Consider the following 13,190-nt stretch of genomic DNA (forward strand, 5'->3'; position numbering starts at 1 on the left):
GCCACGTGTCTCCTTTTCAGAAAAGCAAAGCTTTTTCCTAGCAGCCCCCCAATAGAGGGCCCTCACATTTCATTGGCCAGAATGCCATCACATGCCCAACCCCAAAGCAAGTACTGGCAAAGGGACTGGGGCCCCATCGTTGGCTTGGACTAATTAGGATTCCCTTTTGAGATGAGGGCGGGGGAATGGTCCCCTGAAAAATCCGAGTTCTCCCAGCAAGGCAGAGGGGACATGGCCTTGGGGGAGGCAGCCAGCAGTGTCTGCTGTGAAGGGCTCTAGCACAGGCTGATGTGCTAAAGAGCCATGGAGGTGGGGCGAAGGGACAGTGCCAGTCAGGAAGGCCATCTGCAAGCCAAGGAGAGAGGCCGCAGAGGAAACCAACCCTTGATCTTGGACTTCCAACCTCCAGAACTGTGAGAAAATAAATTTCTGTTGTTGGAGCCACGCAGTCTGCGATGTTTCATTACGGCAGCCCCAGCAAGCAAATGCAGCCCTGCACCCGGGAATCTAAGCGGAGCAGAGGGACGTAAGGACATGAACCGTGCGTGGATCGTGACAGGGGAGTGTTGTTCTGATGAGGTTGAAGAAGCAGGGGAGTGGAGGGTCCCCAAGTTAGGGAGCTGGGGAAATAGGAAGTGATGACCAGAGAGGATTCTTGGAGCCTCAGAGCGTCCGCTCGTCCCTTGGCTGGCTTCTTAAATGGTCTCCAGTTCCAGGGTCACAGGCAAGCTCAGCAGCATCTCACCCCCGAGGAAGCATGATTCCTTCCATGCGCTTTAAGAGCAAAACGTCTTCCCCAGAAGGCCTGCAGCTAGCTGTCTTTCCTTCATGTCTCAGAGGTCAGAAATTATATCACATTTCCATTCTTACATAATCTCTAGCGTGGGCAAAAGATGATCATGGTTGGTTCACTGAAACACGTATCTGTGTGAAGGGAACGAAATTGGAGTTATTCTAGCAAGAGGGAAAAGGAGACCGTGTGCTCAGTACTTTTTGCTACCAAGGGGTGGCAGCTGTCATAGGCTGATGCTTATGCTTTGAGGAGATGGGGTTCAGAAGGAGGGAGAAGTGGATTGAGGGGGATCCTGAGGTTACCTGACCTCCCTGCAGACTCCACGGTATATGAGATGTTGAAACTCGTCTCTCTTTCTTCCCTCCCTTCCTCTGTCCTTCCTCCCTCCCTCCCTCCCTGTCACGTAGAAGTTCCAGGAGTCCACCTAACACGTTACACTGTGCTCTCTGGACACACCATTGTCGCGCCCTCTTGTCCCTTAATTGTGCTGCTGCTGCTTCTCGCCTACAAACCTCTTCCCCCACCCCAAATCCTGCCCTAGCCTGGCTCACTTAGATGTTCCTAGGTCTCAGCTATGGGAGCACCTCCTCCGAGAAGTCCTCCCCAATTTCCTCACTTTGGGGTAGTATCCACACATGTAGCAGGTGTGAACTGTTCAACAACAATGAGGATGGTAAATATGTTTCTTTTTGAAAGATGTCCTTGGCATTCATTAAAACCACCTCAAGCCCACCCGCTTGGATTGGAGAGAAATTCTGATACCAATTGTTCCAGACATAGAGTCCATGCCCTTGGACCGCCACTCAACCCTGCAGTGTTTAGAAGGGGTCCCCCAGGCCCTGGCTGGGTAGCTCAGTTGGTTAGAAGCATCCTCCCGATTGGCCAAGGTTGGGGATTTGATCTCTGGTCAGGGCACATACAAGAAGCAACTAATGAAGACATAAGTGGAACAAAAAACAAATTGATGTTTTTCTCTCTCTCTCAAATCAATTTAAAAAATACAAGGGGTTCCCCAGAATCACAGTCCCCCAACGGGAAGAGGCCCTGGTTGGCTCTGCTGTTCTTGCTCTGTGAGCCGAAACTGCTGCTTCAGGCCCCGTTCCAGACTCTCTCTGACATTACTGTCCCACAGGATCCTATAGCTTCCTGGTCCAGTTTCCTGGTCCAGTTCCCTGCTCAGAGCTTGAGCTTTTCCACCCCTCCCCCAGCCCCCAAGGCCTCTACCAACGTAGTTCTACTCCATCCTTGGATTCTCCTGAGGTCTGGCTGCAGCCCCTTTTCAACCCCATGGACAACCCTTTCTTAGACAATAAAATCTAATCTTACTGATAGGTTTACAAATGATCCTTACCACCTCCTATTATCACCTCCTGGAGGTAAAAATTTCCCAGAAATGTAAAAGGCCTGTTTACCATACAGGGAGGGGGAAATGCCTTTCATTCCCTCCTCAGGCATCCAGAACCACAAAAACAAACACAGTTGGTTCTCAATTGTAATCTACACATCAGCAGGTATCATGCTACATATATATCTCGTCCTGATCAAAAACAGAAAAAAGAGAGAAGGTTCGCCTGCATTGTAATTATGTATGTCTCAGTCTCCCTAATAGCCTTAGAAATATCTTGAGGACAGATCCCCCATATTACAAATCTTATATTCCCCAAGATGAGTGCGTAATAAATGTTGGATGAATGAATGAATTGCCTGTGGAATTCAGAACTCTCAGTACAATATTGTATTTACTGGCCATGTTACAAGTCTTGAATACCAAGGCCTCTGTCTAGCTTTCTCTTTTTCCAACAGAGAGCTCCTGATTTTCAGAACATGATAGCAGCTTGTCCTCCCTGACCGGGGACAAGTTTGTATAATGTGGAGTGTTTGTACTGGAATCTTGTCATATTTGGCCAATTCTTTGCCAGCTTGTGAAGATCAGTATCCTGGTCAGTCGGTAAACTTGACTTTTCTGAGTTTAGGCTGTTAATAGTCAAAGTGTTAATAATTTAGGAAACACAGACTTATTTGAGACAATTTTCACCTAGGGAAAACACTGGAAAACCATTTGTGTGAATGAGGAGGGTGTGTGTTTGTTTGCTTGCTTAAGTGTATGTGTGTGTGTGTGTGTGTGTGTGGAGGGGGGGTTACGTTTCGCTTTGTGTTTGCTCCATAAAAATCTTGGCTTCAAGGTGTTAATACAACTGACGAAATGAAATGTTTCCGCCTATGCTGAAAATGAACTTCATTAGCACTGCAAGTAGGGTTATCCATTCCAGAAGACAGGTGGCCAAAAGAGGGCTCCTTGGCACAATCTTCTTAGCATTTCTGACTCATAATTTCCTTCCCCTCCCTAGAAACAGAGGAGGGCCTCAAAACACACTCAGTTGTCTCAACAGCAGACACATGGTTAACCTTCAGTGAGAAAAACTTAAATCCAGTGATCTGTGCATAGGAGCTCAAGGGACACCAATCAAAACCCAGCAGGGTTTGAGGGAAACATATTTAATAACCAACAAATACTTATTTCCCCCAAACAAGTCATACCAAACACATTTATAGGTTCTTTTTTCTTTTCTTTCCCTCCCTGACTTAACTGCTGATCTGGTAGAGGGCTGGAATGCAGTGGGAAGCAAACCTTGTACTATAATCAGAAATACTCTCCGCCGATGCCAACACAGCCACACTCAGGTTAGTTGTGAGGGTGTCCTACCTGGATGAGTAGGGGGAGGAATGAACATCAGCAGGGGCTGGGAGCAGAGGCCTCCCACAGAAGGGGCCATGCGAGAAGTCAGCTCGTGGTGAGGACACTGTGTGGGGACACTATGGGGAGGGAGCAAAGTAGAAAGGGGAAATGGAAAGCGGATGGGACCTAATGTTGGTGGACTGATGGCCTCTGTGCCTCAGGAGTTCTCAGGAGCTTCCTTGGATGGCGAAGAAGGCGGGGAGAAAAATTCTCCACAGAAACCTGGGCCACACCACCTGAGCTAGAACCCTAGGAAATGAAATGGAAGAGGAATTGAGGAACTCCATTGATTAACAGATCATCACTGAGCACCTGACTGCACACGCCAGTGACTCTGCTGGGCACCAGGAATATTGTAAGAGAGATGTGGTTTCACCCTCATGGAGCTTCTGGTACTGTGAGAAAGGTAGACACCAATCATTGCAACAAAGATGCCCTGGCCAGGTGGCCAGCTGGTTGGAGTGCTGTCCTGTACACCAAAGGGTTGTGGGTTCGATTCCCGATCAGGGCACATACCTGGTCAGGGCGCATATAGGGGGCAACTGATGGATGTTTCTTGCTCTCTCTCCCTTCCTCTCTCTCTAAAATCAATGAAAACTTATCCTCAGGTGAAGATTAAAAACAAACAGTCCCCAGTCAAGTAGCTCAGTTGATTAGAGCATCGTCCTGATACACCAAGTTTCCAGGTTTGATCCCCAGTTTGGGCACATACAAGGATCAACCAATGAATGCATAAGTGGAAAACAAATCAGTGTTTCTCTCCCCACATTCCTCTTTCCCTTCTCTCTAAAATCAGTAAAAATAAATTTAAAAGTAAACTTATTTAAAAACAAAATAAAACAAATAAATAAATAAATAAAGACAATCATGACCTTTGACATTCCACAAAATTCTAGTCTCCTGGTACTGGCCAGGGCCTTGCCTCGGCCATACTCTATTGACCAGCAATGCCAAAGACAGATGCAGCTCTCACACAACAGAGGATGTCTCCTTTCCTCCCTCAACATCCCAGAAAGGCAAACTGTTGCAAATGAACAAGGTTAAGTTCATTTTGGGGGAAGAGGGTGTCAATGATTTATTTAAATATTACTACTGGTGGCTGGTTGTACAAGCTTTCTGAAAATCAAGACTCTTGCCTTAGTTGGTGTGGCTAAGTTGGTTAGATATTGTCCCATGCACTGAAAGGTTGCCGGTTCCCCATCAGGGCACATGCCTGGGCTGCTGCTGGATCCTGGATAGAGGGTGTGCAGGAGGCAGCTGATCGAGGCAGTTTCACTCTCACATTGATGTTTCTCTCTCTCTCCCTTCCCTGCTATCTAAAAATCAATTTAAGCCCGGCCGGGCGTGGCTCAGCGGTTGAGCATCAACCTAGGATCCAGGAGATCGGGGTTCGATTCCTGGTCAGAGCACATGCCCAGGTTGCGGGCTTGATCAATGACTCTCTCATCACTGATGTTTCTATCTCTCTCTCTCTCCCCCTCCTTTCCTCACTCTGAAATCAATAAAGATATGTTTAAAAATAAATAAATAAATAAAAATAAAATAAAATAAAAATCAATTTAAAAACCTTAAAAGAGAAAAAGAAAAGAAAAGAAAAGAAAAAAGAATCTTACAATGTTCACGCCCTTTGCCGAGGAGTTCCACTTTATTTGGAATATATCCTAAGAAAGTTTTAAAATTTAGATTATTATATACAGTATGCAGTGTTAATTATGACAAGAAAAAAGGGATACAACAAGTGTCCATGAATCTATCCACATGAAACATATTGTGGTACATCCATATGATGAAATAGTTCCCAACAGCTAACAACAACGTTAGGAGCAGGTGCTCAAGATTTAGTAAGTGAAAAAAGTTGATACAAACTCATATATACAATACATTTCAACTATGTAAAAATATGTGGGCATAAAAATGAAAACATGCCAAATATTAAGGAACTTTTCCTCTGGGACATGGGATTATAGATGACTGTTATTTTCTTTACATGTTCTAAATTTTCCCCACTGGAAAGATATTACTTTTAAAATCAGAAAAGGGTTATAACCAATGAAGAATAATTTCAGGCCTATAAGCCATGGTGGTTGAGTTACGAATTCTAAATTTCCCTTCTATTTTCCTGCCCAGTTCTCTCTTCTCTTTGTTTCTGTTTGGGGTGTAGCAGCAGAGGCCTAGCAGGAGGCTTTGGGCCTCAAGAGGAAGCAAATAGCTCTGAGACTAGTGGGGAGGAGGGGGAATGAAATGTCTGCTGGGGGTGGCAGCAAGCTGGATCCTCTGGGGACTTGGCCTGGCATTCCCAGCAGCTACTGAATCCCCTTTCCTCTCTTTCAAGACTGGGGAGGAATATTTGAAAATTTGGGGTAACCTAGAAGTCACCGGTGTGCCTGGCACATCCCACAGGGGAGGGCGATTGAGGGCCTCCAGGGGAACTAAGAATAATCTATTTAGAGGTGGGAGGAGAAGGGAACTGGCCTCAGGGGATCCGAAAGTCTACCTTTAACTTCAAGGGAGGCAGAGCCTATATGTTACCTCTTAGGCAAGAGATACAAATAATGAAGCACAGGAGGAAAGATCCCTTAGGGCTGGAACAGAAAGGCCTGAGGGGAAAACTCGGGACACTCTGTTGTCCTTCCTCAAGTGTGTCCTCTCATTCTCCCAGGTGACCCTGTTCCAAATGGTTTCTCTACTCAGATAAACAGGGTTTATTTTCCACCTATTTCCCATAAGGGACCGCAGAAGGACACAGCTGTCTTCATCTTGTCTTATTGATTCACTGATTCATTCATTCATTCAACAAATCTTCCTCTGACCTTCTCCTTACATCCATAATTCCCAAACATTTTCAACTAGCAGGCCACTTCAGGGGAGGCAAAATATCCCTTACTAAAAGCATGACTTACCTCAGTGCTTCCCAGGCTTTCTCAGGTCATGGCACACGTCGCGGTGAACCGTAATATTCAGGCGACAGGAAAGATAAACTGACTGTGTAAGGCTGGAGGCAGTCACCAGGTGCCAGCTGCTCCAGGGCAGTGGAGTCCGTGTCTCTCCTCCGCACACCTGTGACCCACATTTGGCACATCATTGGGAATTTCCAACCTGACACTTGTAACATAGCCACTGAAAAAAAGAATCCCTAGAACAATGGTCACCTTTTAGTAAAACACTTAATCTTAAAAAGCATGCCTGTCAGTCACACAATGATGACCTAAACATGGTGAACACATTTTAAATGTATGCCCCAAACAAAATATGGACATATTCATGTGATGCCCACATCCCTGTTCCTTTGAAGTCTCTGCCTGCCTACTATGCCTGGACTACACTTGGAGAGCCATCAGCTAGAGGCAGCCTGCCCTGGGCCAGAGAAGATTCAGCGGTCTCTAGATATCGATTCTAGCCTGTGGGGAGCCGGAGGGCTCATTATAATTATTGTAATTCTCGTAGCAGCATCCTTCCCAAAGACCACAGGTTCTGGACTGAATGATAACAGGGCTTGAGAACCAGATAAATTGGGATGAAAATATAGCTTTATTACTGATGATGAAGCTGGATTGGAAAAAATGTGGCTGGTACATACATCCAAACAGGCTTCCTATTTCTTCCTCCTAGAATTAAACTTACAGTCTTCAGCAAAGCTGTTGGATAACTGCAGGGCAAACACGTCCATCCTTCGTGCCAAGGACTGGGGGCTCACCCCACGGAGTGCAGGAGGTCCGAGGGATTAAAGCTCTTGTTTCCAGTACCACTCCCTCCCAGAGAAGGGAGCAGAAGTTCCTCTTTAACAGGGCTAGGTAGGAACACAAGATGAAAATAACCCAAAGAGCATTCGAGAGTTTAATGCCGTTTGTCTGCCATGGCTTCTTAAAACAGAGTTTGAGGCAAAGCCTAAGGGTTAATGTTTCACTGGGGAGGTTGCAAACCCAGGGCATCAAGAGGGAGGTAAGGTGTGAGAGTGAAGGAAGGAAAGCAAATATAAGCTGGCTAGGACCTCACAAGAAAATCCACGTGGTTGCCACTCACTCACTTGGGATGTCTCCCAGGACTGGAAGAGTTAGTTGGTGAGAAAGAAGTAGGGAGAGCAATTGGCAGCTCCTCCCAGTCCCCCCTCCCTTTTTGGTCAAAGTTTACCCCTTGAGTGTTCCTTTCATATCTGGGTTGTATGAGCCCCTCTGAGCAGCTGCTGGGCAGAGTTGGACTTGGATGCTGGAGCTCCCAAGAGGAGGTTGAGACAGCACTTGAGCAAGTTAGAGCAACAGCAGCTGGGACTGCAGGGCCACAGAATGAAGCGGCGCTGCAGGGCAGGACCTGCCAAGATTGCTTGCGGAGGGGTGGGGCTTGGCCAACCCAGGAAGGTGTATATACTGGGTCCAGAACACTAACTCACTGTCTTGATTCTGAACTTGCTCAGGACCCTGATGATCTAGGCAGTCAGATGACTGCAACTTTGGTAAGCACTGGTTTAAAAAAAAAAAAAAAAGGCTGTGAATTGAGAGCTTTCTTGTGTTCTCTCTTCATGATGAAATGATGCAACTGTCTGCAAAGGCCCAGAGGCCTTACAAGTTTGAGCTGGGCCTGCAACTGTGCAAAAGGCCTGGATTATTGGCCCAACCGCTAGCTAAAACATGGCATTGGAACAATATCATTTTTATTTATTTCAATTTTTTTTTCCAGCTCTATTTGGTATCATTATTATTTTTTATTGAGATATAATTCATATGCTCTAAAATTCAATCTTTTAAACTGTTCAATTCAGTGGTTTTATTATATTCGCAAGGTTGTACAACCAGCAGCACGATTAATTTTAGAACATTATCATTAACCCCCAAAGAAATCCCATTCTCCTTAGCAGTAACTTCCCATTTTCCACACCCCTGTCTTAGGAAACTGCTAACCTACTTTTTGTCTCTATGAATTTGCCTACTCTGGACATTTCATGTAAGTAGACTCATACAACATTGGCCTGTAGTGATTGGCTTCTCCCACTTAGCCTGTTTTCAAGATGCATCCATGTTGTAACACATATTAGAACTTCATTCCTTTTTATTGCTGATTAATATTCCATTGTATGGATATATCACATTTCTTTTTTTTAATTTTTTTTTTTTAAATATATCTTTATTGATTTCAGAGAGAGGAAAGGAGAGGGAGAGAGAGATAGAAACATCAATGATAAGTGAGTCATTGATTGGCTGCCTCCTGCACGCCCCCGACGGGGGATCAAGCCCGAAACCTGTGCATGTGCCCTGACCGGGAATCGAACCCCGATCGCCTGGATCCTAGGTCGATGCTCAACCACTGAGCCACGCCCAGCCAGGCCACATTTCTTTTTCATTAACAAATGGACATTTGGGTTGTTACAACTTTTTTGCTGCTATGAATAATGCTCCTATGAATGTGTACAAGTTTTGTGTTTTTATTTCTCTTGGGTACACACCTAGGAATGGAATTGCTGGGTCACGTGTTATCTCCATGTTTAACTTTTTTTTTTAAATGTATTTATTTCAGAGAGAGGAAGAAAGAGGGAGATTGAAACATCAATGATGAGTCATTGATCGACTGCCTCCTGCATGCCCCCTGCTAGGGATTGAACCTGAAACCTGGACATGGGCCCTGACCCAGAATTGAACCTCAATCTCCTGGATCATAGGTCGATGCTCAACCTCTGAGCCACACCGGCCGGGTTGTGGGTTGTCTTTTCACTTTCTTGATGTGTCCTTTGAGGAACAAAACTTTTTAATTTGTTTTATTTATTTATTTTAAGTTATTATTATTATCATTTTTTACTGATTTCAGAGAGAGGAAGGGAGAGAGAGAAAGAAACATCAATCGACTACCTCCTGCACACATCCCAACTGAGGATCGAACCTGAAACCTAGGTATGTGCCTTGACTGGGAATCAAACCTGCTGCCTTTTGGTGTATAGGACGAACTCCAACCAACTGAGCCACACTGGCCAGGGCAAACCTTTTTAATTTAAAAAATACCACAGCAGGTAGCCCGCACCGGGTTGGAGCGTTGTTCAGATGCGCCAAGGGCATCAAGGTTTCAGGTTCAATCCCCAGTTAGGGCACATACAAAAATCTACCAATGAGTGCATAAATAAGTGGAACAACAGATCAATGCTTCTCTCTGTCTCTCTCTCTCTCCATTCATCTCTCTAAAATCAATCAATAAATTTTAAAAACTTTTAAATAAAAGTAAAAAATATCTTGATGCATATCTTTTCATTACTTTATGTATGGATACTTCAGTGTATACTTTTTATTGAGATATAATTGGCATATAACACTATATTTGTTTCAGATGTTACAACATGATTCAATATATGTATATATTGCAAAATGATCATTTTTAACCAAGAAGGAGGTGATTTGATCAAACCAATCATTGCAGTGTTTGGTAACAATCCTCACCCCTCCCCCTGCCAGCTATCACTGGCCTGTCCTGAGGGCACATTTCCTGGGCCCTTGGCCATGTGACCACTGGAGTAAGGCCAAGCCAGCCAGTGTGCCCTGAGTAAAACCAAAATGCCTCTTGAAACATTGAGAGGAAGTCAGAAGAGAGAAATTTAGGAAGGAAAAGGAACCAAGAGTCCCAGTTTCTCCCTTTAGCTTTCTTTGCTCAACTAAGTAAATTCATACGTGTCCCTTTCCCCTAATGCGACTCCATTTCTCCTCCAGCATTCAATGTAAACGCTGATTCAGTGTAAACCATCCTGAATGCAACCTTCCTGATATTAGCCAGTTTTCCCTCACAGTCTATCAGGGGTGAACAGATGAATTTCCCAGGTCCCCTGTGGCAGCTGGGATTGGAATTCAGGACCCCAGATTTTGAGGCCATCTCCCACAGGGCTGGAGCCGCCCCATTCCTTCCCAAAGAACGGAGTCGAGTCCACACAGTCTGCCTTTGAAGTGCAAATGTCTGTTTCAGGCACAGAAAATACAAAGATGAATGAGACAATTTCTACTCACAGTGCAGTAGGGAAGCTGGACCGGAAACAAGTAGCCACTCTGACCACGCAACACCCACAAAATAGAATTGTTCTGTACACATGAAACCTGGCAAGGCTGCCCCGGATCCAGTGGATGGTTTGAGATGGGCATCTCTGTGTTTGCCCTCCAGGGGGACCTTGACCTGCAACAGCCACACAGGCCGGAGGGAAGGACTAGCTCCACGTTTGGTGGGACAAAAGGGGGCTCCGTCCCAGAGAGGGCAAAATAGTACATTTAGTGGAAAGAAAAGCTGTGGTTCTTCTCAGTCAGCAGACAGGAAGGTAAAGAGCCTTTCTCCAAAGCAGGTGAAGCTTTCTTCTCTCCACTCCTCAGCGCCTCTGCGGAGTTCAAAGGGGAGGAGAAGACAGGGGACACAAGAAGGTGGGAGAGGGGGGAAGCCTGCCTCCTGCACGCCCCCTACTGGGGATCGAGCTCGCAACCCGGGCCTGTTCCCTGACCCGGACTTGAACCTCGATCTTCTGGATCATAGGTCGATGCTCAACCTCTGAGCCACACTGGCCAGGTTGTGGGTTGTCTTTTCACTTTCTTGATGTGCCCTTGAGGAACAAAACTTTTTAATTTGTTTTATTTATGTATTTTAAATTACTATTATTTTTTTTCTGATTTCAGGGAGAAGAAGGGAGAGAGAGAAAGAAACATCAATTGACTACCCCCTCACACACCCCAACTGGGGATCGAACCTGAAACCTGGGTATGTGCCCTGACTGGGAATCAAACCTGCCACCTTTTGGTGTATGGGACAAGTTCCAACCAAATGAGCCACACTGGCCAGGGCAAACCTTTTTAATTTTAAAAAATACCACACCAGATAGCCCACACTGGGTTGGAGTGTTGTTCAGATGCACCAACGACACGAAGGTTTCAGGTTCAATTCCCAGTCAGGGCACGTGCAAAAACCTACCAATGGGTGCATAAATAAGTGGAACAACAGATCAACGCTTCTCTCCCCCCCCCCCATCAAAACATTTGCTGTGATCTGAAGCAATAAGGAAGATTAGGACTTTTTAAAAACCCCTTTATTGAACTATAATTCCCTCAAAGTGTTCAAGTCAATGGTTTTAGTATATTCACAGAGTTGTGCAACCATCACCACGATCAATTACAGGACATGTTCATCACCTCAAAAAGAAACCCTGCATCCCTTAGCGGTTACCCCCTCCCTTCTTCCTAGTCTCCCCCAGCTATAGGCCTTTTCTGGACATTTGATATAAAATAAATCATATGTGTATTTTTTGTGTGACTGGCCTATTTCTCTTTGCATAATATTTTCAAGGCTCATCCTTGTATAGTATGTATGAGTATTTCACTTCTTTTTATTGCTCAATAATATTCCATTGTATGGATATACCACATCTTATTTTTCTATTTATCAGTCGATGAATATTTGGGTTGTTTCTACTTCTTGGTATTATGAATAATACTGCTTATAAATATTCGTGAACAAGTTTTTGTGTGGAAGAGTAGGACTTCTGTCAGTCGTTATTAATCATTCATTAATGTCTACTGTGTACATAGCACAGAGATGGGAGTAGGGGTGAAGGAGAGGATGCAGGAGGGCTGAGACCCAAAAGCACTATAAATATAAAATGTAATTCCCCAACTGTCCCCTGACTAAAGAGATATAAAGTCAAAACCCATTGTGTGAATTCTCAATGAGTTCTGGCTCAAAACAAAAAAAATAAGCCACAGCGGGGGAAGAGTAGTTAAGAACATCTGATTACGGCCCTGCCGGGCGTGGCTCAGCAGTTGAGCGTCAACCTGGGATCCAGGCGATTGGGGTTCGATTCCCGGTCAGGGCACATGCCCAGGTTGTGGGCTCGATCAACGACTCTCTCATCGTTGATGTTTCCATCTCTCTCTCTCCCTCTCCTTTCCTCTCTCTGAAATCAATAAAGATATATTTTTTTTTAAAAAAAAGAACATCTGATTATGGTCCTCGCCAGTGCGGCTCAGTTGGTCGGGCATCGTCTCATGCACTGAAAGCTAAATGCTTTGATTCCAGGTCAGGGTACAGACAAGGATGAACCAATGAATGAATAAATAAGTGGAGCAACAAGTTGATGTTTCCCTCTCTCCTTCTCTCTCATTAAAATAAATAAGTAAATAAATACATAAATAAATACTGTAAATAAAATTTTAAAAATGTATACACACATGCCTACATGCTGGTAAAACAGAAACGGCAAAATGTTAACAGTTGTTAAATCTGGATGGTGGGTGTTTGGGTGGTCATTATACTATGCCCTCAATTTTTCAGCATGTTTAAACATTTCCGATAATAAAATAAAAATGAGTAATAAAACAAAAATTTAAAAAAATTACCCCAAAAAGCTCCCGAAAGGTAAGGAGATAAAAGTAAGGGGTGTACCTTTTAAAACAGGTGGTCAGGGAAGGCCTCTTTGAAGATAGGACATTTGAATAAACATCTAAGTGCAGAAAGCAGGGAGTTGGTGGCCATGGGGACTTAACGGAGGGACATTCCAGAAAGAGGGAACAGCCAGCTCAGAGGCCCAGAAGTGGAAAGGAACTTGGGGTGTCCAGTGATACAAACACCTAGAGTGGCTGAGGGGTTGTGAGAGAGGCAGGAAATGAGGTTGAAAGCAGGGTCTAGGTCCAAATTATACAGCCTCACAGAGGCTACAGAATG

This window comes from Miniopterus schreibersii, assembly GCF_964146895.1.
Source record: "Miniopterus schreibersii genome assembly, chromosome: 9".
Taxonomy (NCBI): Eukaryota; Metazoa; Chordata; class Mammalia; order Chiroptera; family Miniopteridae; genus Miniopterus; species Miniopterus schreibersii.